The sequence below is a fragment of the Lepeophtheirus salmonis genome, chromosome 14, assembly GCF_016086655.4.
Source record: "Lepeophtheirus salmonis chromosome 14, UVic_Lsal_1.4, whole genome shotgun sequence".
Taxonomy (NCBI): Eukaryota; Metazoa; Arthropoda; class Copepoda; order Siphonostomatoida; family Caligidae; genus Lepeophtheirus; species Lepeophtheirus salmonis.
In genome coordinates, this window is record NC_052144.2 from 8793731 (window position 1) to 8819756 (window position 26026).

Sequence of the window (26026 nt, forward strand, 5' to 3'; positions counted from 1 at the left end):
ATTTGTTATAAGAGCTTTAGAACTTATTAATGCATAATTTACCGCACAAATTTCGAGACTGGAATTTTTTTTTATAGGAATCCCAATCAAAATATGGGCGTTCATATGGTTTGAAGGGAAACCTTCCAAGCCCAACAACATAGCATTATACCTTAATAAATACAGCAGCTCCTACATTCCTAGACACCCCAGGAAAGCACATAGGACTGAATTGTAGATATTCCCGCAATCCTTTTGTTTTTCTTTATGCTATTATAGAAAGTACAACTACATAAAGTACTTACACCCAATAATGGCTTTCACTATCTGCCATAAGTCCACTTATTTAGCCAGAAGTGCAGTTATTGTAATTCAAAGAGGGAACCATACTTACTTTCTCAGTATAAGACTTTTATAATTAACAATATTTATCTAATATGATACAAGTTAATACTTATATTAGAAAAGGGTTGTGCCTATTTTGTTTTTTTGAAATGGGGTAGACACTCGTAATTGAGCTTCCGACTAGGGTATAACCGGAAATATAGCCTTGTATACATGCAAGTAAATTGCAATAACATATAACTATATCATAATTTACAAAAAACCTGATCGAAGTATATAGTAATGAATTAATGGAAAGAAGTATTGAACCTAATATACTGATGAGTGATGAGGCCCCAGGATGTGATTATTTGGATAAAGAGAATTGAGCATAAATACTATAAAAAAATTGTTAGTATGAGCAAGATATGAATGCTCTTATTAATTAGTCCTCTCTATTTTGAACATTTATAACGTATCAGGGAGTGAGTAGCATAGTATTGTATAGTCATCTCTGTCAGTAAGTATGTCGTCGATCATACCTATCTTATTTTTTGTGACATTCCCTCAGTTGTGGGTAATATGCTATCTGTAGAACATCAATTTTCAATCACACTCTCCTGTGTAACTGCGTGAAATGAACTTCCAGTGCTTGTTAACATCAGCTTTGATGCTGTCCATATTTGAATAATAATGGTAGCATTGAACTTTACTTGCTACCAAATAGAATAATCCAATGTATTGAGATCAGTGACTTGGAGAAGCTCAATTCCTAAAGCCAAAAGATTATTTTTTCTGTAACGCAATTATGCACAATTCTTGCTTTTTTCTCATTTAGATTTTGTGAAACAAAATGTAAGCTTTATATTATAACAGGTTTTAAATAATTAAATCAAAGAAACAAGGAGGAACAAAGGAAATAAGAAGAACATATAAAAAAACTTTAATTACCACCAAACCTTTAATTACATTACAAGTTTTGTATTTCTCAAATCGTTCATAAGTTTTCAATGTTTTAAGGGAGAGAAAATTGAGATTTAGTTTCTAAATGTCTTTTAGAAAATTACATTATAATATATCATAAAAATGATAAATTGTCGTTGAATTGTATTAAAAAGTCATTAATTTTTTCCAAATTAAAAAAGTTAATCTAAGATGGCAAGAGATAATGGTTCTATTATGATTCTAGAATTGAATAATGCATATTAAAAAAGTTAAAAAAGACAGTTCTTAATATTAGTTATCATAATATAGACTGTGCCTGGACCAAGGGCTATGACTAGAAATTTGCCAATTTTTAATAGAATGCTAAAAAATATGGGATTTATTTTTTTAATTACTAGGTGTGTCATTGGAAACTAGACATTTTGAATGTGGAATTTTAATTAGTTGTATTAGAGCAGCTACTTTTTGTATACTTTGTTCAGATGTTTGCATATGTGATGCCATTTCTAATCTTCAATGGAACTTCCATCGACTTTGACCATGACCTTGATTAACTGCTCGAAGCCTTGGCAGGTAGTAAAACTTTAATTTGGGCTCATGGAGTTGAAATGCTCATCAACAGAAGCTTTGTGAGTTTTTAATTTTGGTGTACTTGTCCGGCAAGACCAATGCCCTCGACGTGCGATTAGAAAGTAAAGTCAAGCAGCATGACATCTAAGGAGTATGGGCAAAACATTGTTTTTCGCCTTAATGAAATGTTGCTTTCCAGAAAGGATCGTTTTACCCTTTGTATGCCGGTGAGCTAGTTTCCATGTCAATACCCTTTAAGCCTTTATGACTTTGTAAATAGTATGTCTGCTTCTCTAACTCAAGTAGTTTTGATCTTTGTTCATCGCGAAATAGATCATTAATATCGATTCCTTTGTATTTATGTAAGGCCATTTTTTGATAGATTGTATTATAAATTGGGGGAGTGTCAATAAATACAGATTGGCAGCTGATGAGAGAAATTATAATTTTCTTATTCCTCTATTTTTATAAATATAATTTATTCAATTTCGAACCGGTTATAAAAAAAATAATTGATCAATAAACTTCTCATATTAAAATCATACTGTTTTTTTTTTGTACAAAATATCCAGAATTACATGGATGTCATTTTTAGTGGATCACCAAAACACAAAAAATAGAAAAATACTTTATTGTTTATAGCTTCATTTTTATGTCTATTAGACCTGTTCAAATTTTAAATTTTTTTTCAACCCCTTTAATATTTGACTTTTTCCCGTTCTTCAAGGTATATAGAAACTAAACTTATGAGTCATTTGGATTTTGGAGCGCGGCTAAGCCTTCCGCATGGGCCTTGAATTATTTTTTTTTGTATTTCCACTGACTCATCCTAATTACGTATCTCGCCTACCGCTCCGAACTTCCTGTCCCGATGATATATCTCAGTTGTTCACTAACATTCATATAAAGTAGAGCAACCAAAATAATACTGTTTATTAATTTGCTTGATGCGTGGCATTTATAAAGAAAATTACTGACAGAGTACCCAATAAATTAATTTGTCAAGTCTAAAACAAAGAAAAAATTCAGTGTTCAGATTGCACTCAAGGTTTCTTCGATGTATTTATTTGGATAGTATATAGATAAGTACGCGGATCATAAAACAAAGAAAAGTACTTTGAAGATATCATTTATGTGTATGTAACAAACAATTTATTCATGGGCACAAATAAAGGGGTAATAACATATTTATATAAATTGAAGCACAGTTTTTTGGCTTTGATTTGTGTTTTATTCTATTTTTGTATACATATACGCCAAGATAATAATAACGTAGAAGAACACCTAAATAGACAGGATAAAAAAATAAAAAACAAGCATTCCTAAATATCTGGGGTAAAATTTACTCATGGAAAGAGATAAAAGAAATTGAAGCACAGTTTATTGGATTTGATTTGATACCTATATCAATGCTATACGATAAGCCATTACAAAGCTAAAGTAAAAAGAATACAAAAAGTCCATTTTCTTCCGCCCTTTCTTAGAGCCACCGACAATAAATTTTCAAGGCCCATGCGGCAGGCTTAGCCGCGCTCCAAAATCAAAATGACTGGTAAATTTAGTTACCATATACCTTGGAGAACGGGAAAAAGTCAAATATTAAAGGGTTTGACAAAAAAAATAAAAGTTGAACAGGTCTAATGTACATTCAACTCAATACTTCATAGGCATATTTGAGTCAAGTAAAGGCGTTGAATGTGTTAATATACTCTAAGAATTTTAGGAGCAGCTTAACACCTTTATTTGATGTAAGAGACTTATAGTGGCCCCCTTATGGCTCATTAAAATTTAAAAGAAATATCAATTTTAATTATTTTATAGAAACAATCAATTTTGATTCTTTCGATTGCAATATGCAGTGCTTCAAAAGTATTAATAAGAAGAACTTGATAAAACAAATTGACGATAATTCGTCAGAAATACAAATATAGTCCCCATTCAACTTGGAAAATAAAAATCAGTCTATCTTGTTTAAATGCTCAACCCTCATGCTCATTTTTCTAATGTGATTTTTTAATATTGACACACTCTTTATTTCTTTTATTAAATAATTTTCAGTCTTTTAACAAATATCCTTCTTTTCAGAAAAAGTAATAATTTTTTGAAGCTATTTTTTCATTGTAATCCCTCTTTAGTCACGTTTCTAATTTTACTTGCAATTGAACTAAAACATGAAGATACCATATTTTACCAACTCGAAAATTAGTAAGACATTTTTTTTCAAATCTGATAACAACGCTTCTATTACATATATTATATTCCTTACAAACCAACATTTGAATGCAATGATTTTGAAAATAGAAATATAATATAGATAGATACAATATATTATATCAATGTCTTCAATACTGTAATCAATGTGTAGGAGCGGTACGCTCATATATAAAAAAGAATCAGCTGCATGCATAACTACTTTCCCTTTTCTTTTGTGTTTGGGATAAGAAATACGGTGCTGGGGGTTTCAATACATACAGTCTACATGGGACAAATGGAAATCATTTTTCTCTTTGGTTTCCTTTTCTATTTCTCTCTCTTTCTTAGTATGTCGATTTTCCTTTCTTTTCCCACTCCAACTAAGATGAGGGACAAAGAAAGAAAGGATGTCTTTCTTTTTATCAAAAAATAAAAATAAAATATGCAAAACCATCATGTGCTATGGGAAGAGAAAAGCTAATATATTTAGAAGATTAACGATTCCAGTCTATAGTAGTTTCAAGTTCTTAAAAGCATACAATTGTAAATTATTATTCAGCTTCAATAAATATGTTTTATAAGATGGGGTTTTTTTCTATTTTTTTCGAATTTCGATTACGGCTGGTTTGTAAAAGTTGTCATGTGACCAAATTTCATTGTCCTAAGATGTTATCTTTAGGTAGCAAATCTAGTTTAAATTTTGAAAGGATACAAATATAATTTATTTTTACTATGAAGGACATTGATCCATCCTATAAAAAACAATAAATATTTTTTTTTGTAAACTACAGTATGGTACAAAAAAAAAGAATAACATAAGAATTTTTTGATTTTTGCTTTCCGAAAATTTAAAAATAAAAATGCGTGCTATATGCGGATAATGAAATTTTTACAGTTTTCTTTTTTAACTCTTTTATAGGAAAAAAAAATTATGTAAAATTTATTTAATGCAAAATAACTCTAAGTGCCTTCTTAGTATCTATAAGTAAAAAGTTTTTGCCTTTTTACAAAGTTTTGATCCAAATGTGTTACCTAAAGATGACCTTTTTGCCAAATGCAATAATGCATAAGTATTTTTCATACCAAATGAAAACTTTCCATCACTACCCGTAATCGAAATTCGAAAAAAATGAAATCAAACCTCTCTAATATTAAAGCCTCCGCCAATAAACCGGGATATCATACAATCTGAAAATTGAGTTTACATTTCAGCCGCAAAACTTTTCAGTATTCTGCTATAACATAAAATCTTATCATATGCAATTTAAAATTTATCTTTATAGTCTTAAGGATTTATTCACATAATTAGCAATTTTGATAAAGATCTAGTGTCTTTAATGGACTGATTTGCTAAATAGTCGTTAATTTGGTTTTTCTTTCTAATTTATTGAATTTTACTTCTTCTTTTAATGCGACAACTGACGGGTACAATCGTCGTTAGAATAATGTAATATTGCAGATATTTTTTATGTAGTACATGCAACCTGATCAAGAAATGCAGAGAACTCATTAGGTAATGAATATTTCATAGAAATGTTTAACAAAAATAAATGTGGACTGAAGCCACCAATTAGTGTATTTATAAACAACAAATTTCTTCAGTTTTCCTTATTTGATACTATGTTTGAACAGTTCCTTGAGTTGGTAATAAAATTTGATGATCAAGAAAGCGAATTTTAATCGAGGATAGAATTTTCGACATCTATCTGGTTTTATTTCTTTTCTTTTAGTCATACCTTCGGTACAAATGTAGCATATGGTATTAATTGTTCAGGACGAGAGAAAATTATTTGCATTTTCATTATACACATATATGTTAAATTTTAGGATATTATTTTCCTTTCAATTAAATATACGTTCCTTTTTATTTTTAAATCTTATGAAAAGAGACACTTCTTGATATTTTGATTGTTCATTTTTTAAAGCTGTAAATATATATATCAAAAGTATCTCAACAACAATTATTTTCAAGAAGACGTATTCAAATAATAAAAGTGCAATTAATATCTTGGACAAAATTGTGAAACAAACAACTCTAATATCCCCAAGTATTTGTTGCTGTAATGTTGAAATACATGTTCACAATAGACTCCTAGCATTTCCATTTATTTAAAAATAAAGTGTGTTCTTTGCAATGATTTCACTTGTTCGGCTACCCATTCTGGATAATCACTATCAGGAGAGCTGGAAAAATCTTGAACATCAACAGAAAAAAATATTTTATTACGTTTTATTCTTTTAGTCTCTTCCTCAATGGGTTATTTTTTTTCTAGTGTACAACTATACCAAACAATGCTAATCTGCCATACTTCAAAAATAGTAAAAAGGCTTTATTTTCAACTTTGATGTTCACCTACAATGCATTTTGTGTCCGTATCTTGAAAGTCTTGTCGAGTAGCTTATGATTTAATATCAATTTTTTCAATACATATGAAGTTGCTTGATAAAACATTTGTGTTTGAAGTCAACTTTTTCAATGGGCATTAAGAAAGTTAAGTATTTCTTTGCAGATTTCACAATGCCTTGTTGCATTTGTTTTCATATGTCAATCTCTTCCTGAATGTGCTACAAAATCAATTTCAGAGCCTGAGGGCAGGCTGGAAGGCTTACCTTGTCATCTACGATCTTCTATAGTGACATGATTTCATAACTCAAAGGTTACCCTGCAGATCTAGCCTTTGACGTTTACATTGCAATAACTGAAAATACCACTAAACTCATATAACAGATTTGATGGTGTATTGTGTATTACTTTGTAGTAAATTAAAATAAAATTAAATAGTCAAATAATTATTTGTTTAGTGTATCAAATTTCATGCATAGTTATTATTACCATTTTAAGTTTCCTCAGGTCTTTACACACTACTTTAAAATATAAATGTTTCGTTATTGTTGTTGTGATTTTTCAAAATTTTGCAGATTTTTTTCCAATATGATGTATATTTTTAGAGTGTTCCTTCAAGAGTTCTAATTTTATATCAAACATGTTTAGTTTTGAATATATTAAATGGATCATTGAAATATACAATATGTGCTGGAAAGCTAGAATAGACCACCTCCGATTTTGCTATTATTTACACAAAGACTAGGATAAATGAGTCTCACATTTGAAATAATGGTAACGAAAGACAAGGAAATTTATAATGTATGCATGTGTTTTTTGTCCCCAAAATGGTAGGAAATTGTAATTACTTGTTTACACCAAAAAGTTTTTTGAACGTTGAGATGTTAATGTTCACACAATAATTCATAAATCAGACCTCTCAAGCCCATTCTAATGATACCATTTTGAGTAAGGTGGGTAGTATTTTTCATTTTTTTGAAAATCAAAAACAGTACTGTTTTTTTACTGTGTTTTTTCACGTAAATTTCAAAAAAGTAATTATCAAAAAGATGGAATAACTCTAAGATACATTCATTTCACTTTAAAATTTATTCCTTTCTTTCGATATTTTCCAGTGCTGGCTTTTATGACATCCTTTAAAGATATTCATAGTAAGGGAATGTATATTTATTGTCCTTGATGTGAAGAGCTCAAATATGAACAATTTTTATTCATTAAAACATTTTAACTAAGTTATTTCTGCACTTTAAAATATATCAATAAACAGTAATTTCAAGATTGTTTTGTTTGGAGAATACTTGGGAACATATACTTTTATTTATTAACCTCAAGATGCATATTTTTTGATGCCATAATTTATTAAAAAGACTATGTTACATTTGAATAAATTTAAAATTTTTATCTCTTTCTTTCAGAAATAATGACTCCAAGCAAGGCCTCTATAACATTCTATAATGTATTTAATTTTAGAAGGTTATAGAGGTCTTGCTTGGAGTCATTATTTAAAATCTCTTTCCTGCTGGTCTCTTGATTTCTAATTCTTCCATTTCTCTTCTTTTTTTTTGTAAGAAATACTGTTAAGAAGCTGCTGAAATCATTTTAAAAAACTCCGGACAACTTTTTGTGTAGGAGGGCCTTTTCAACTCCTTCATTGGTGTTGGGATATAATTCTTCAACTCGGAAGTTGTTAAGGATCCAACTGTTCTTCACCTTCTTATTGAACCAAGATGGATAATATACACGAATTATAAACTCAACTATGCATCGCAGATTTCAGTGCATACTTTGATACCCGAATTCTTAAAAATATGTTAACAGTGGTGATCCAGTGGTCGTGGTAAACAGGTTTGATCTTTAATAAAGTCATCCCTCCCTGATAGCACACACTATCATATAACTGTAATGTTAATCTAAAGACAAATATTGAATGACCTTATCACAAGGTTTGACTAGTGGTGGGTCAATAGAGATTCGTTAAAAATTTGAACTAATATCCAAGTCTTTAACCGAGTCTAGCAGATTTTGTGTTCGTGTAACCTCTCCCAAACAAATAATATTTTAAATCGCAGAACCTTTTCATTCCGAAAAGGATAACTGTTTAAAGTTTTGAAACTTATAACATGAAAAGTTCTTCAAAATAAATTACTTGCACACGCATAATAGATGTGGTAAGCCACTTAAACTCTTTTACAATGACCGAAAAATAACTTATTCTTTATTCAATTATAAAAATGAAGATATTAACATATCCACAAAGGATTTTTGTTTTTTCGAATATCTAACAAAATATAGTATCGTTAGTTGTAGTTATAAATTGCAGACAAATTAAATAATTGAGCAATATTTAATAAATTATCTTTAAAGAATTGTAACTATGAATGTTTGTAAGTTTGATTATTGAAAGTTTTTGACATTACTTCAATCTAATTGCATACATATTTTTATAATTATGCACTGTACTCAAAATGAAATGTGGCCTAGTAAAAATATAGCTTGCTCCATCACGAATATTTTTCGTCAAATAATATGAACAATTTATTCAAATTAATTCTTTGAAAGGGCTGCAAATTGCACTTAAGGTAACTCAAGGTCAACTTTAAACTTTTGAATTGTACATTCATGGATGTTAATTGAGATTGGTCATTTTGGGCTGAACGAAGTCTCATATAAAAAGCTCTGATCTGGGTGACCAATAAGTCTTAAGACAGCGACTTATATCTGTTAGACTTGTGTATATTTTTTTAATTATGTTGTTCCTTATAATTTATGGAACCTCTATCTTTGTTTTTTGTAAAAACAAATGTAGCTCTAAAATGTGTTTTTGAGCCTCTAACGACGATATTATAAACCGATGCTTACAATTATTTCGGTTCATTTGGAAGAAGAGACCTGCAGAGTCATTACCATGGACCTAAATGACAGCAATGTGTCTAAGTAATCGGTCAACTACACAATCAAAAGATAAAGTGGGACAAGGAGACCGAGAGTCTCGATAACAGGCACAAAAATGGTCGCCAAGATCCATGAACAACCTCAGGTTGATCGAGGCAATGAGGTCGAAGATCAAGCGCTAAAAGAGGTGCTCAATGAGAATGTATGAAGCTGGTTTGTCTCGATAAACCAAGTGTACTGTTGTAAAGAGGTTCTGAGGATGAAGTAGTATCGTCAACAAAAGGTGCAGCTTTTTAGCGAGGCCGCAATGGGCAAGAGACTGACCCTGGCGAAGCTGCTTCTGAAATTCCTTAAATGGTATACACACGTTTCAATCATTTGAAATGACGAGAAGATCTTCACCGTCCAGCTGGCTCACAATAGTCACAACAGCCGGGTGCTGGTAAGAGAATCGGTGACATTCCCATTTTCAAGTGCAGCATGATCAGAGGCCAAACTCCAAGCTTGGGGGATAAAAACATCCTTGATCTTAATTTCCAAGGGTGTGAAGGACAATCAACAAGTAAATTTATATTTTATAACATCACTGATCCAGGAACAGAACTGAGACGGGTCTTACTGCTTTCAGGAGGACGAAGCACCTTCACATACTGCGAAGTCTGTAGAAAAGTGGGCCAAACCACTTTTTAGTACTTTTGAAGTAAAGGGATATGGCCCCCTTGTTCCCCAGATCTCAACGTTATGGATTTTTCTATATATTACATTCTCAAGAGGGAAGTAAGTGTAACTTCTCCCCGCAGCATCGACGACTTGTAGGACACCATAGTGACTGCATGGGACAATTTGTTTGATGAGCCCACTAGAAAAAGCGTATAAAGCAGTTCCTTAGCTTTCGAGAGCTAAAGTTACATCGAGTAGTGACCATGTGGAATGAAATGCCACTCATTTGAAGGAAAATACAAGTTGATTGCAATGCTGTAAAAACATATATTGAGAGATATATATTTCTTCTCTATCTTTACTATTGATGTTGTCCTAAGACTTATGGGTCGCTTTGTATATTTGAAATCTTTAGTCAAAGCATTTGTGCCACTCAAATAATGCAGGATAAACTCATTTTGAAAATCCCATTGCTCATTTGGGCTTTCATTTTATTAATTTGTTCCTTAAAATTATTTTATTCCCTTTTTGGTGAAAACTAATCTTCCGTAAGATATTAGTGAGCGAAAGAACGATATTTTTTGCTTTCCTAAAATTTCATCATTTTGAAAATCAATACGTGTATTCCTGCTCATAAATCTTGAGCCTTTCTCCAAGTTCCACTAAATTGAGGTAAGCAAATGATTTGTCCTTGCGTTTCTCAATTCATATCAGAAATTTGAATTGATACAAAGCTATAGCTGAGTATGAAGTATGTCTATCACATTACTCCTTTTCTTGGTTTTGTTTAAGATTGTGTTGATGTTAACTCACTCCATGTCTACATAGGTGCAAAATAACAAAATATTTGAACTACATAAATGTTATAAACATCATCACAAAATATAATATCATGCTTATTTTTGATCTATGTACAAAGCATGATCCTTCATTAAAAACCTAATAATGTTTTTTTTTATTTTATGTTTTTTTCTTTTAAAATAGAGTTCACCTTTGAATAAAGAAAATAAATAAAAAAAGTATATCCTCATTTTATCAACTTTTTCAAGATTCCATGTACACAATATTTAACGGATATACTTTAACATTCTACAAAGTGCATGAAAATAATTATGAACAAGGTTTTTTTTTTCTGGAAACTAAAATAGTAAACTATCTAGAGTTGTATAAAAGATAACTAACCGGTATAAATTTAAAAAAAAACGATAAATGACAGGTTAACCCTGGCAAATGGAATACAATTTTCCAGGAAATCAGCTTAGAAGTCATTATGTTTGATTAAATTAACTGCAAGCTGTCGTGATTGGAAGAAATAACCACATATTCCACTCCATATCTAGCATTAAAAAAATAGACCCCAACGTAGATCGTCCATTCTCCTATAATTTTGTCCGTCATTTAAAAGGACTTGAATTTACTTTATATATCTTTAAATGCCTTTTTTGTGCAAATGGAGTTACACTTATTGCCAAACTTTATTTTATTACAATTACTCCATCTGACCAATGAATGATTTTTGAAGTCTATAAACCTACGTACATAATTTAAATCTATTTCTTTAGGAGCAACTATGAATTGTACTTATGTACATATCTCCTGAATGTGTTGTCCATTGACCTACGTCGCCTTTATTCTTATACATTATCTCTTCATAAATTTAAAAAATAGTATGATAAGAGCTCTAGAAAAGACTATTTTTGCCAACAAAAAAGGATATGTTGCACGCATTTTATTTCATATAACTCTGAAAAATTAAAATCAAAAATTATGCTTATTATAGTACTAAACGGTACAATAATATTCTTCCATGGATTATAAGAAAATGAAAGACAGTATGTATGGTAGTAAAATGGTGTTTTCTTGCACACTGAAGTAAAAACTCAAAAATTATATTAGCCTTATTTGGACCAGTGTCCTTTTAGAAGTACGCCAAAAAATCATTCACATAATTCATATTTATAGTCTAACTTTTATTAATCTTTGCATACTTTCTCAAAAGATAATATAGCACAATTAAGAATATAATTTGGTATATTAATATAGCATCAAGTTCAAATTAGAAGAAAAACTCAAAAGTCTATTCCCGTTTCTAAATTCAACTCCAGTGAAAAATGAAAAAACAACACTGGTCAATATAGGGTTAGGGCAATTTAGCTAATTTCCTATCACCTTCATCACCATATCTCAACTACTTGAACTATTGGGATGGAGCATATCACATAATAATGTATACCACGCACTTTTTAACAGCACAATCAAACTTTCAGATGTTTTTGACCTTATAAAAATATGGAATTCATCAATACTGACATTGCCAAGCAATAAATAATTTTTTTTGTAGATGCAATCATTAAATTATAATAACACAAAGTTGAAACTTTGATGAGGTCTAGTGAAAAACATAATCATGGTGCAACAGGGAAATTTTCTGCATTAAAGAAGCAAACCCAAAACCTTACTAACTTTTTATTAGAAAAAATTATAAAGAATGTTAATGAAAATACTTTTAGCAATCAGTATTGACAAGAATTATTCAATATAGCCGTTTCTAGCATCTATCACAGCCTCCACACAAGATTGAAACTTGGCGCAGGTTGCCACAATACAATCGGCCGACATGTTGGCACATTGCCTTTTGATGCTGTACTTAAGATCTTGCACAGTTATGAGCGATGTCTTCCCAACTTTGCGCTCTAAGACGCAGCACATACCGAAGTCGAAAGATTATGGCTGAGGTCATCATGAACTGCCCTCCTTATGGTGATCTCGTCTACTTGAACTCGTTAGCCAAGCGGGTTATTGATACTGGGTCCTGTGATAACATTAATTATGTAAATTTGTTGTTATTAATTTTCCCATTTGATAGCTGGTTCATAAAACACGTACAATTTTAAATTAAAATTTTTGGAAATAAAGATTGTCGAACTAATTACTGCCAAATTAATAAGATTATCTATTTTAAAATTTAAGACCTAATTTATGCAAGTCCACAAAATTTTACATTTTTTAAGAATTATGTAATCAAATATTTGTAGCACTTGATGCACTGATCGCGAATCTGTATCTAATTTTTTCCCCATCATATCTGGTTTTCAGGAATGTTGTTTTTGTTATTTTTTAATAATGTAAGCCTTTTTATAGGTTTGAGATAACTTTTTATGGTATTTTATAACATTTGGTCCAAAAAGAGAGAGAAATATTAACTGAAATTGTATTTTAGTTGACAAATTATTTCCAAATATGGTATTATTCTTTATTTCGTATATATTAGGAAATTTTCCATATTTTAAAAATGCCTACATTGAGTTTTGATCCTTAATACGGACATGAACTGTAGAAAATTGATAGCTGATGAAAAAAACATAGAGATAAGGAGTCTAAAACTTGCAGAAGTATGACTAAATTACGAAAAACGTGATTTTTATGGATCAAGAAATGACAACTCAAAATCAATTTGTGATATTTTAAATTCATTGTGTATTGCTTAACAAGAAATAACAGCTGCAACACGCCCGTCCAACAGATTGACTGCTCTTTACAATGAAGGCTGTACCGTCATTATGCCAGGCAAAACGAATCCAAATTTGGAGTTGATATGTGACCTAAACTGTTCAACAAGTCATCAAAAACTGCAAAGTCCATGATGTTGAGTTCAGGAGGACTATATGAGGGTCATTTGGAGTGAGGAAAAAAGTCCGCAATATTGCTGCTGTCGAAGTTTTGGTACTTTTTGGTCTGTATGGGCTGCAATATACTTGTTGATGTTATAGGCAATATGGCAGGAGATACCAACGGTCTATGCAGCTTTCTGATCATCAACACTAGCGCAAAGAGGATTGCACAATCCTTGAAATTTTTAATGTCACTCTTATATTTTTAGACATGGGATAAAAATAAAACTTTTTTCATTTTAACCTGTCGTTTGGTTCGGTTAATTTGACCTTGTGATTAAAAATAATGGGTAAAGGATCGTAATTGAAATCTCCAAACTATGTAGAGGGTATGAAATTAACAATGTACAAACATGCAGGCTAGAGCTTTAAATCCTGATTTTATTGTTTAAGTCATCTCGAAACATTTGACCAAAATAGAAAATGTACTTTTTTTAAAGAAAATTCATGTTAGTAGTGACATCTGATTTCAATGTTTAGCTGTAGTTTAGGGACAAACTTTTCTCACTATTTGAAGTAAAGCTTCAAAAATATCGAGTATGAAGGTAGTGGAGTTCAGAGATTCTACTTTATTTGATTCCAGTTGTTTTATAAATCTGATGTGTCAAAATGAAATCAGGGTGGTGTAAAAAATAATAAATTCAGAAAAAATGATTTTTCTGTTTCTAAATACTTAACTTTATAAAAAAGGATTTAATGATTTTTAAAAGACATAATGGACCCTTATATCCAAAAAATATTATCAATTGGTATTTTTTGATTATAAATAAGGCTTTGAGGTTTTTAAGATACTTATCATTTAAAAAAAAAAAAATACCTTTGAAGTTGCACTTTTTTAATTAAAACAATCTGTGTACTTTTGTCTTTTAAAAGTTAAAACTGCGGGTTTCATCCAACAAATCGCAAATAATTGTTAATACTATTTTAAAAGCAGAACTAAATACATAATTTTAATTTATTGATTGCTTTGTACAAAATTTATTTTGTGCATTCTTTTATGTTGATACGTAACATAACATATATTTTTATAAATAAACCGAAATAATTATTTTTGGGAATGCAGCTTTTTAAAAATCAAAACTTATTTAAGATGGCCCTTTAACCTAAAATTTTAACCACCCTTGCTCTAATTATTATTTATAAAAATACTTGCAATTTTATTTACTTTCTTAACCTTATCTTAAATTCAGAAACTTGCATTCCATTTCACCTCACATATTTCATTACATTTCAAATTTAAATTTAGTGACACATTTAATGCAAATAATGCTGCTTCACGTGTATGTTTTGTAAGCAGTAAATAATAATACGCATAGTATTTCCTTGAATTGGTATAAGGGATAGCTGGTGGTGAATTATATGCAGTAAAAGGATGTGCATGTATTAAAAATTCGGTCTATTGTATTCAAACACTTTCTAAATTAAATGCTCAAGAAATTGAGATAATATAGTTATTGTCAAAGAAAGAGAGAGAAATTAGTTCTATATACTTAAATATATGTTTCCAACAAATGTTGAATTACAATTTCCCCATATATTTTAACATTATACATAATATGGTATTTGATAAAAAAAAATATTCTCTAACAATCCTTATAGCAAATATATTATGTTTTTACGACCTATATTTTATTTCTAATGGAGGTGTTTTTAAAACATATGTTGGTGTTAATTAGTTTTTTTTACTTTAATTACCAAAATGTTTTTTTTTTTTTAAATAAGCATTATACGTGAAAAGCAGTACTTATTACAAAATTATCCAACAAAAATGTCATAGATAATTAAACAAAAATTACATTTCAACTCATACAAATGTTTAAAATAGAACAATTTAAAAAATTATATCAAAATACATAAAGTTTTTTTTATACAAATTAAAAAAAAATCCCGAATCTTGTTTTAGAGTCCCTGTTAAAAACTAAGATATCCAGTCTACTGCAATGTCTTTTAACGATTGATGCAATACTGTCCAATATCTGAACTTTTGCAATCTTTTTGGCGACCTATTTATCGTTGAGGTCATTGGTCCAAGTAGAAAACATAACAGAGTCGGTAGGTAGATGAATGCCTAGCTATCCTTCCATTTGTTCCATACTATAGACTAAAATCGAGAATAAAATTTTGATGTGACGATTATTAAACCCGAATTATGTTTTTCCATTTTTGTCCACCGCGGGGTTAACTACTTCAAAAATATTCATTTTGATGTTAAATGAAGAAAAAAAAACTTTTATTATATTATATTGATCAATATCTGGACCAATCTTTGTTTGCCAACCGAGATATTTTACCAAATGGTCAATTAAAATCTAAACACTTTCAATTTTAAACTTTGAGAAGTAATAATGAATTAATTAAAAATTTAACTGTTACCAAATTAAAAACACTTAATCATTAATTTAGCCGCCCTAAGCGGTAATTAGGGCTTCCCGGCGGTGGCAAAAGATCTGGTACCCACAGCGGATGTAGTCCTGTCTTCGCAGTGCTGGCTGACAGTGATATTGAAGTCATCGGTGTTTGGATGACGAACACTTCAGGCATTCCCTTCAACGTGCATCCAAAAGGTGTAGTCAAAGTAGTTGGCTCAAGGGTTGTAGGAGGGGGAGGGGAAAAAGTGTCAAAAAAGAGTTCAAATGAACAACTCATACAACAAATTCAAAAAGGTATTGGAACTGAAGAGATGGTTTCTTTCGTTGCTGGTGTTAAAAGTGGCCTTTCCCCCTTCACTAGACTCATTCCAGCCACTTTTTGAAAGCTCACTGGACAGTTTGGTGTGAAATCACGGGTTATCTTTCATAATCACTTATGCACTTGAGGGGATAGGCCTGGGTTGTTGTCCTTAACTCCTCTGGGTCTAGTTTGACCTTATTGGCACGCTAACAATGTAGACGTTGGTCTTGGAGACACTCAACTTCTTGGAGTATAGGAATGGAAATTCGTCAATCACAATTAAGTGTATTTTTTTCAACTTCTATTTAAGCAAGAGAGCTCTGGTTTGTTTGGTTTTCTAACTAATTGTTTATTTTTAATATTTCGAAATATGAATTAATTTCTAGTAATCAACCTTTATTAATTATTGAATTAGTAAGTATTTAGATTTCAACGAGCCAACCGGTACAGCCCGAGATTTATAATAATGATTCTTATTCCTTTGAATCTATATTTTTCAATATACTTTTAAATCATAAAATATAATAAACTCAATTCTTTATTGATCTTTATATTGACTTTTTCAAGATTCATTTTGGGATTTAGCAACTTTTAAATAAGATTTAGTCAATTTAATTTACTACATTGTTGTAAAATCATTTTTCTGTTTTGTCTGTAAATTTTTTGACTCTTTTTTTTTTATGTGAGGACTTGGAGGGGAACAATAGCTTTATAATTAAATTATTGAAGATATTTTTTTTTTGTATCTGACATGCAACCTTATCAAAAAGCTGATTTGTAATAATTTTTTATTCAAAATTCGGATAAATTAATAGATATTTCATTGAAATGTATATCAAAAATAATAATTTAATGTTAAAACCCCAAACTCATCTTCTTAAGATCATAATAAAATAATATTCTTTTTTTTGTGTGTCTTTTATTCCTAAGTACTTTAGCATTTTAACCAATAGAAAATGTATGGTATAATTTAAAAATGATAGAAAATTTATTTGATGTAGCTGTTATTACCTTTCTACTGTTACTTATGTACTTAAACTCTCTTTAATTTACAATTCTCTTTTTTTACTCAAGTCACTTACTGGCTAATGAAAAAGTTATTGATTAACAGAAAATTAAAGTTTTAAATTTCAAGTTTAAGAAAATGTATAAATTTTAATTTATTGATATATTTTTCGTAAACATAAATGATTATGTCCAAAACTAAAACAAAAATTTTCATTCTGAAATCAATAAATTAATAACAACATAGTAAATCAAATGTTTACTAAAAATGTATAATTTAAAAACACTCTGCATTTTTTCACTTCAAAAAAAGTTTCGATTTTAGATTATACAAACAGGGCACAAAAGTGGGTAGAAGAGGAGAAAGATTTGAAAAGTTTGAGGGATTATTTACTCTACAAAAATTGAAAAAAATATTAAATATTTGACTTCAATAGAGATATAATAATCTACTCCTTTTGTTTGGCAAGGTGAGTAAATGATAAATAATATTGTTTAAATAGTTTACAACCAGTGTACTTATAATTAATGGCAGGGCAAATCTTTTGCCTATAGTAATTGCAAATATGACCTATTCTCCTCCTATTTTGTATAGTTGTATGGTAATGCTGAAAACAATGTTGTCATAAGTTTATTTTTTGGATACAGGGGACTAAGCCTCCCAAATGTTTGAAAATGTTTTTTTTCATTTGAAACATTAATAATAGGTTGGACAAAAATTAATTTTTTATAATCATCTCGACTAGACCAAGTATGCTTATCTCTGTTCGATAACTTGTGCCATCTTTATAATGGACTTGGCCCTAATTGCAAAAAACTTGGACCAATTTGCAAAACAATTTTTGCAGGCGTCTTTACGGGCCAAATTCGTATCCCTATAGGCGTTGGCTATATATAATAACAGGTAGTAGTCACTTTGTGCTATTTTTGACTGTAGGGTTGATGCATAAACAATTTTGATCCGAGCTCCTGGAGCTTATGGCACATCATCAAAGATGTGTGCAGCCTGGCATTATGTCGATGACATCTTGTTGTCTCCTATTCACCAATGCTGGCCACTTCTAACGGTTGGTATATCCAATGTAGAGGTCAGAGTTGGGAGGGAAAAAATAACTGCTGGAACCACTGTTGTGCAGCACGAACCTAAGCCCCCGTATACATTGCAAATTTTCTTGGTCGCTTTTAACTCGTTTTCCCTTTCAGGTAGTGAAAATATAAAATATAGATAATTTATTTATTTGATACCTCCATACTTGAAGCACAATCATTCACGACTGAACCGGCTAAGCGCAATACTATACAACAAGCGTTTGTAGAATACCCTCACACCTTTTCAGTATTTCATCATATGATCCGATTTGGCAAATAATGAAAAAGATGTTTGTTGTTAAAAAAAACGCAGGGATAACAAAATAACTTTTTCACCAACCTGAAATATAGATATTATAAATACTAAATGTGTGAGATAAGTATTGGATGGTATTCTTTCAAAAACACATGGGTTTGTGGTCACAGATGCATAGATGAATAAGAACTCTGATACGAAAACAAATCAAGATATATATTTATTTCTACGTTCATATACAATTTGTGAATGAATGTAATTACACTTAATTGGCAAAAGAAATGATTTTTTGTACGATACATACATAGAGATACTCATTGTTCATTATATAAATGTAACATCATAAGGTACATCCCACACATTGTCTTCCTGGGAAGACAATTCCGTCAAAACTACTGGAGTATTAAATTAAATATGGGCTTTCTATTAGGAAAATAAAGGTAACATATATATATTATAGGGTAATGACTTTTTGAAATATCATTTTACAAAGTTATTTTCTGTATTTGTAATAGTAGAGTCATTTTCGAAAATGTAAAATATTCTACATATATTTTTTAGTAAAATTAAAACCAAACAAAAAAAACTTACGGATAAATCTCTTTTAAAGTCATTGATGAAATGTTAGTCTAACATTTTATTAATTTTAGATCCCTGACAAAAAAAAAATTTTATAATAGATTAAGTAATTTTATTCATAATTTTTTTTGTACAAATATCAGAAATATTTACTTGTGATTTCTATACAATTATTTTTTTATATAGATGTAAGTATAATATTATGAATATGTTTAGGAGTCTGTTCCAAAAGTAGGTTACGAATAGCTGTTCAAAAATAAAATGTAATATATCGTCGTCCCTTATGTACTAAATATTAGGTTGGAGAAAAAGTAATTTCGGATTTCTGCCCTTTTTAAAAAATAAGTATAGCTTGGTCACACCTAATAAAGCTTTTTAAAATTTATGAATCTATAATACAAACGTTTCTTTTTACAGTATTGAGCTTGCTTGGTTCAGTTGTGAATTATAGTGCTCGAGTTTGAAGGTATCAAGGGAAGAAATTAATTATATTTTACATTTTTACTATCTTAAATGAAAAATTGCGTCAAAAGCAATCAAAAAAAAAAGGATGGTTATGTTGCCGAACTTTTTTCGGTTCGTGTTGCACAACTGTGATTGGAGAAAAAAAATCCAACTCAACTTTGGCCTTTCCTGTGAATAACTCGACTGTTTGAAGCTTGCAATTGAACAAAAGTGGTCAGCGTTGGTGAATAGGAGACAACTCGATCTCATTAAGATCACACCTGATTACACTCTGGAAGCTTGGATGGGAAGTAATTCGTACTTGGCACCATGTACTACTACCTGTTTCTGTCTATGGCCAACGAGCTCTGAGATATAAATTTTGCCTCAATAGAGGGCTTTAAAAATTGGTTGTCCGAGTTTTTGACAATATGAACAAAGTATTCTAGGACAAGTCAACATTGAAGTTACATTTTCGTTGGCAACAAGTTATCGAACAGAATAAGACATACTTGACTTCAATCGAATGGCTGTAATACTTCTTATAAAGCATTAAAATAAGGCCAAAAATACAAAATTACTTTTTCCTAATCTAATATCTCAAAATGTTAAATTAATACTGTTCCTCTTGTAGCAAAGATAGCTCATCCATGAGATTCATTATACTTCATGGTTGTTTTGCAACAACTAATTTGAATTATTACAGGGTCTAATGATTTTGATTTTATTTACATTTATGTGATCATTAACTTTATTTTTTTATTCAAAACTATATTTTATAAAAGCTAACATCATAAACCCCCACCAAAAATAATTTAAGAATATAAGATTGTAAAAAAGTAATTACTCTAATTTGGATATCTATACGTATACAAAACTATTCCTATGAAATTAGTACAAGGTGTGAGTTTTTTTATATGTACATTAAGGAGCATTAACTAAGTAGATCATTCATTTATTAACTTTCCAGATATACCTTCATCAAGTACATTTACATTTCTTTCAAAATACACTCTATGTTTTCAATAAGAGGAAGCTTTATAACTTGGGAATTTGTAATTTTTTTTATTTATTTACAAGGGCAAGTTGATTGATGAAAGTATCTTTTAATAGATATATATTTATCTAAATAAATCTATTTAAGACATTCATCTTATTTTCTGTTGTAAATTTATGTACTTAATTAACGATAAATAATGAATGTGTATACGCACATTTGAATATAGGTACTGAAATATATATATTACTTCTACTTAAACTGGACATGAATAGAAATACCGCAAAATAAGACCTTAATGGGAACGCTACGTTTTCATCAAGTTGGTATTCATAGATAGATATTGCTCGTTTGAGTGTGAATTTCAGAAAATATATCCGACAAAAAAAGCTAAATTTCATAATGACATCCATCCTCTGAAACATTTCTTCAAATAGAAAAAAAAATTACATACGCGTGACTCTAAAATTGGTTTCAATGTGTTGATTGATAATTAGAAGCCTACTTGACATTTATATTTTGTGTGTACATGTATAGTTTAACCAACCTTTACTTTCCCTTTAAATACTAATGATAATGCTTTCCTGGGTTTTGTCAACACCCCAACACAAAAAATCAGACTATAAGTATGCTTGAACTTTGTAGCTCTTTAATTAAATGACAAATTTTTTTTTTCAGATATGAATACCGGGCAAATATGAATATAATATTTATTATGACCGTGGATTTTTTTTTTTTTTTTGGTATATCTAATGAAATAAATAAATATTGCTTAAACTCGATCATATTACTTTTTAGGGGGAAAAATCATTTTTGATGAGATCATGAGGAATTAAGAAGTAAAACATTATATTTGTAATATATTTAAGTTTTACTTGTGAATATTTACATTAGATCAATTTTTACTCTGGACTCAGTCGTTCCTTTTTTTAAATTGTAACACCCACTTTGTTGTATAAAAATTCCATCAATTAGAGCAAAAATGATGAGTTATAATGAAAAACTCATAGATAATATGAGAAACTAAAGATAAATCATAAATTTACGTTGAACGATGACCATTAAAGTTTTTGAAATAGTTCAAAACAAAATGATATATATGAAATATAAGTCGGGTTCAAATACCCCATAAAAATGATAGAGTTTTTAAGAAAACATTATTTACATATATATATATTTAAAATTATCTCGTTGTAGCTTTATAAGATACATAGGTCGTTTTATACTGTGAAAAAAAGCATTTCATTTTTTCTAAATTCATGCTGTTGATAGCTCATATTTATTTGATATGATATTACTGTTTTAATAGTAATCTATTTTTTTATGTCTATGCATAATGTACATAAATGAAGTTAGTTATCAGCACAGGAAATATAAGAATTAATTTCACAAATATTCAATGAGAGTGTATTATAATTATTTTTTTATTTGAAAAAAATATATAAATATCCTTATTACTTTGTCGTATCTTTTATTATTCAATGGGCCTGGGGTTCATTTTTAAGTATTTGGAGGCTTCTTAAATACTTTGTAACGTGTAAGTAGTGGTTTTAAACTTCATGGTGTAACTGCTTTTGTAATTTCACTACTTATGGTAGGGGATAGTTAAAATCCAACTCGCCTCCTTTCTTAACCCAGAAGTTAGTTTTTCTTATAAATGCTCATTTAATCAAATTTTAGTCCAGTTTTTGTTTTTATTTTGTCGATATAATTTAACAAGTATTTATACTTCTGATAATAAATTTTATATATTCGATGAATCTAGATGTAGTTTATACTATAGTGTCCAACACACTTCCGGCCCATGTGGTTTGACCTTCATGTCTTTCCAATTTATATAAAGTTACAACAATATTTCTGGAAATAACTTATAGTAAAACACAAATTACAGTTAGCGTACTTCATTCTGGAAAAAAGTTGTTCACAAACATATGTGCTTCCAAACAATAACATCATTAGTTTTTCGGGGTTACCGACCTCTTGATTATAAGGATGAGTCAAAATTGATGGTGGTAGGATTAGGTTATAACGGACTTTTGAGCACGGACACGTCACATTTCCTTACGTGGGATATTAACGACGCATATTTAATTGAAAGATATCTCAAATTGGTTGTTCCTGTTCTCAAAGAACATTGGATACATTAGGAAAAATGAGTTTGATTATGATTGTGTTTTTGTTTTTTATTTTGTGAGATCAATGCAAAGAAATTTCTTTTATTTCTGTATTAAGTCATGAAGCCTTTGAGCTTGAACGTTTTGGTCTCCTGGATATGGAAGATCAAAAGATAAACTTCTACATTAGTGGCCGGAGATTTTTTCTCACAACTATTTATTTCCTCGTGGCTAGAGGGGTGTCCATAGTGGAGGAACTTAACACTTCTTATTAGAAAAAAGGGTTCCCATATAAACAACATCAGTTCACTCTAAATCAAAATAATAACCTGTATAATCGAAATTTTAATGAGAAATGATAATGTTTAACATTTTTTGGAGAACCAACTGAGGGATTTTTGTACAATGAAGATATTATGATTACTATGATCCTTAATTTATATGTTTCCCCATTTATTGGAATAAGAAAGTTGTATATAATAAGTATAAAGAATCATATTTGATGAAGGGTACGATGAACATTGCAGTGTATCCACTTTTATTTGTCTTTGAAATACTTTTATGGGACAGCAAAGCAATGTTTCCCATTTATTTAATGATCACTTGCAAGAATTGCCTCCATTATACAGATAATCTATACAAAAAAGATTCCTTAGTTGACTGAATATTCAATAATAATGACAGTATTAAGAAGAACATTCATCATGCCTAAAATGAAGGGGGGGGGAAACAACAAAAAGATTGAATACGCCAAAAATCATCAAGAATTTGTTTTTTTATTGACTGGTGATTTTTCTGAAGCTAAATGAACTTTGTAAACTCAAAAAAGAAAGACGCATTCCATTTATCTTTATTAAGTTAACCTTTTGCTACTGAGAATGAGGATTTAGAACTCAACAATATATTTATATATATGAAGGTTTAGCAAGTACATTAATATCTAATGTTTTGAGTCTTTGTAACCTTGTTCAAAAATATTTTTAATAAAACTATTATGAAAGGCCAAAATTGTGTGGCATTAGACCAGTTCAAAAATATACTTTTTTTAATTTTGATATGTTTCCGTATTTTTTCTCATACTTTAAGATGTGAAAAGCTTGAAAATAATTGTTTATGGTTTTAAGTATGTCTTTTGCCCTGCCTCATCGGCCTTTATGTTTTTGCAAACTACCATATTCTATGATTTTGCGTATTTTTGGACAAAAAATATAAATAAAACATACCACTGAATGCCAAAAAAGACATTTAACTAAAATATAATAATTTTTAAGTAATAGTTTTTTTATGCATTTTATTATATGTATAAGTATCAAAATTGCCGAGTACAATGACGTTGAAGAGAAGCATCTAGGTACACTGACCCCAGTACTAGAATTCTCAATCAATGTTATTTTCTCTTATTTGTAGCCATTTTTTGCTGAAAAGATATTAAAAATATCAAAAGATATGAGGTATAATTACCTCAATTTCTTATTTTAAAATAACTTTTTTTATACCAACTTGAAAATCAGAGTGATATATACCTTTTTTATTATTTCACAAATGTTTCTTAGACATTGAAACATATCAAAATTCAAAAAAGTATATTTTTAAATAGGTCTTGTATGAAATCCCTTTTATATCATGAATGAGTATGTGTGGTATTCTGCGAAAGTTATAATAAGAAGGGATGTTTTTCTTCTTTTCAAAATTAATTTTCTTTACAGAGATCAAAATAAATTTTTTATCATTATGGCATTTTTTTTTGGTGCATTTGATGAAATTATTATATACTTACTTGCTGAAAATCATTCAAAATTTTAACAATATTATTTTTTGGGCGTAATTTCCAAATATTATGATAATCAACAATTAATTGAATATGCGTATTATTTAATAAAAGTTTTCATCAAAATATTTACTAAATTCAGTGTTATATCCTCCAAAAAAAAAAACTGAAGAAAGAACAATAAAAAATATTCTTGCACACACCAACAAATATCTTTTTTCGATATTTTGTAAATTGTTTTGGATACTACATCCCAGATATTTAAAAATGTACTCTACATTTTATCTTAGAAAGAAATAAAGAAAATGACTTTCATTTTTCCATGAAAAAACTTAATTTAATTGGTTTTTATATATATTTCTTCGTATGTATAGTTGTAGAATAAACACCCGAGTAACTATTAACGTTTTACTAGTGTACTTCTGTTGTATTGCTACGTTGTATCATATTTAAATATTCAAGATTATTTTTTATATCCTGTAGGATATAAATTTAAATACAAAATGAAAAACTATGTAAATGCTGAGCTTAACTGATTTTTTATACAAATTGAATACGTTACCATATTAAAAAGTTTTAACTTTTTTTCATACTTTTATTTATTTTGGAGGAATAAAATATTGCTTTTTTTTTGTATACCTTTAATATAGTAAAGCCATCAACGGAATTCTTAACAGAATTTATTAGATTATTGCAATATTGTGCTTTTTAATTTCTTGTAAAATAACATATAATTAAATCGTGAAAATGTTCTTAAAATGACGTTTAATAAAAATATATATGACTAATTTACATATATAATATTAAAATAAAATGTTATATATTTAAAAAAAAAAAACAATTATTAATACGTAAGTTATTATTCATATTTCTGCCTTGAAAGAAACAATTGGTTGCTAGCTCCATCCTATGTATCCTGTTGATAGCTTATTATTTAAAAATATCCAGTTTTAAATAACACTTAATTATTTACAAATGATTTGAATATAATTTCCATTAAAAAATAGTGAATATTGTGAATATTTTCGAGCCATCATTTTTAAAAAACTTTCAACGTAGGTTATTGGTGTCAGCAAATCCTGAATTTTTTTGAAAGAGGTGCATCACAAGTTTTATTGAATATTTAAACAGGTCACAAAACATGATTCTATTTATATGAGCCTAAAAAAAAATCAATCTTCTGTATGTGTCTTTCAATATTAGTCAAATTTAACTAAAGTTGATCGTGGGAGAAGCACATCAAAGCCAATGGTGGTTATTTTTTCAGTTTGATAAGTCACGTTGCTTTAATGATAGTAAACTAACATAAAACAGTTAATTTTGAATGATACACGCCTATTTGTCTGTCAAATACTTCCAATAAATCCGGAAAAAAAACCCCAGAAAAGGGGGAAATCATTCTTCATCATAACATTGCAAGTGCTCAAACGAAAAGTTCCTTAGCTCTTCAGTACATCAATACAATACATTTTTTAATTTTAATACGTTTCCACCTTTTTTTCATTGCTTGAACATATGAGAAGCTC

The 26026-nt window shown here is 29.3% G+C and overlaps 1 protein-coding gene across 8 annotated transcripts in view; it reads left to right on the plus strand.

Annotated features, from left to right (window-relative positions):
• Positions 1-26026, plus strand: part of LOC121129225 (octopamine receptor beta-2R) — a 258818-nt gene that overhangs the window by 164478 nt on the left and 68314 nt on the right. For 2 of the 8 annotated variants that reach the window (XM_071893259.1, XM_071893261.1), the window contains exon 2: positions 17579-17723. The exons of the other annotated variants lie outside the window; for them this stretch is intronic. The gene's annotated coding sequence lies outside the window, so the exon portion shown is untranslated. The remainder of the gene's footprint in view (positions 1-17578; positions 17724-26026) is intronic. 8 annotated transcript variants of the gene reach the window in all.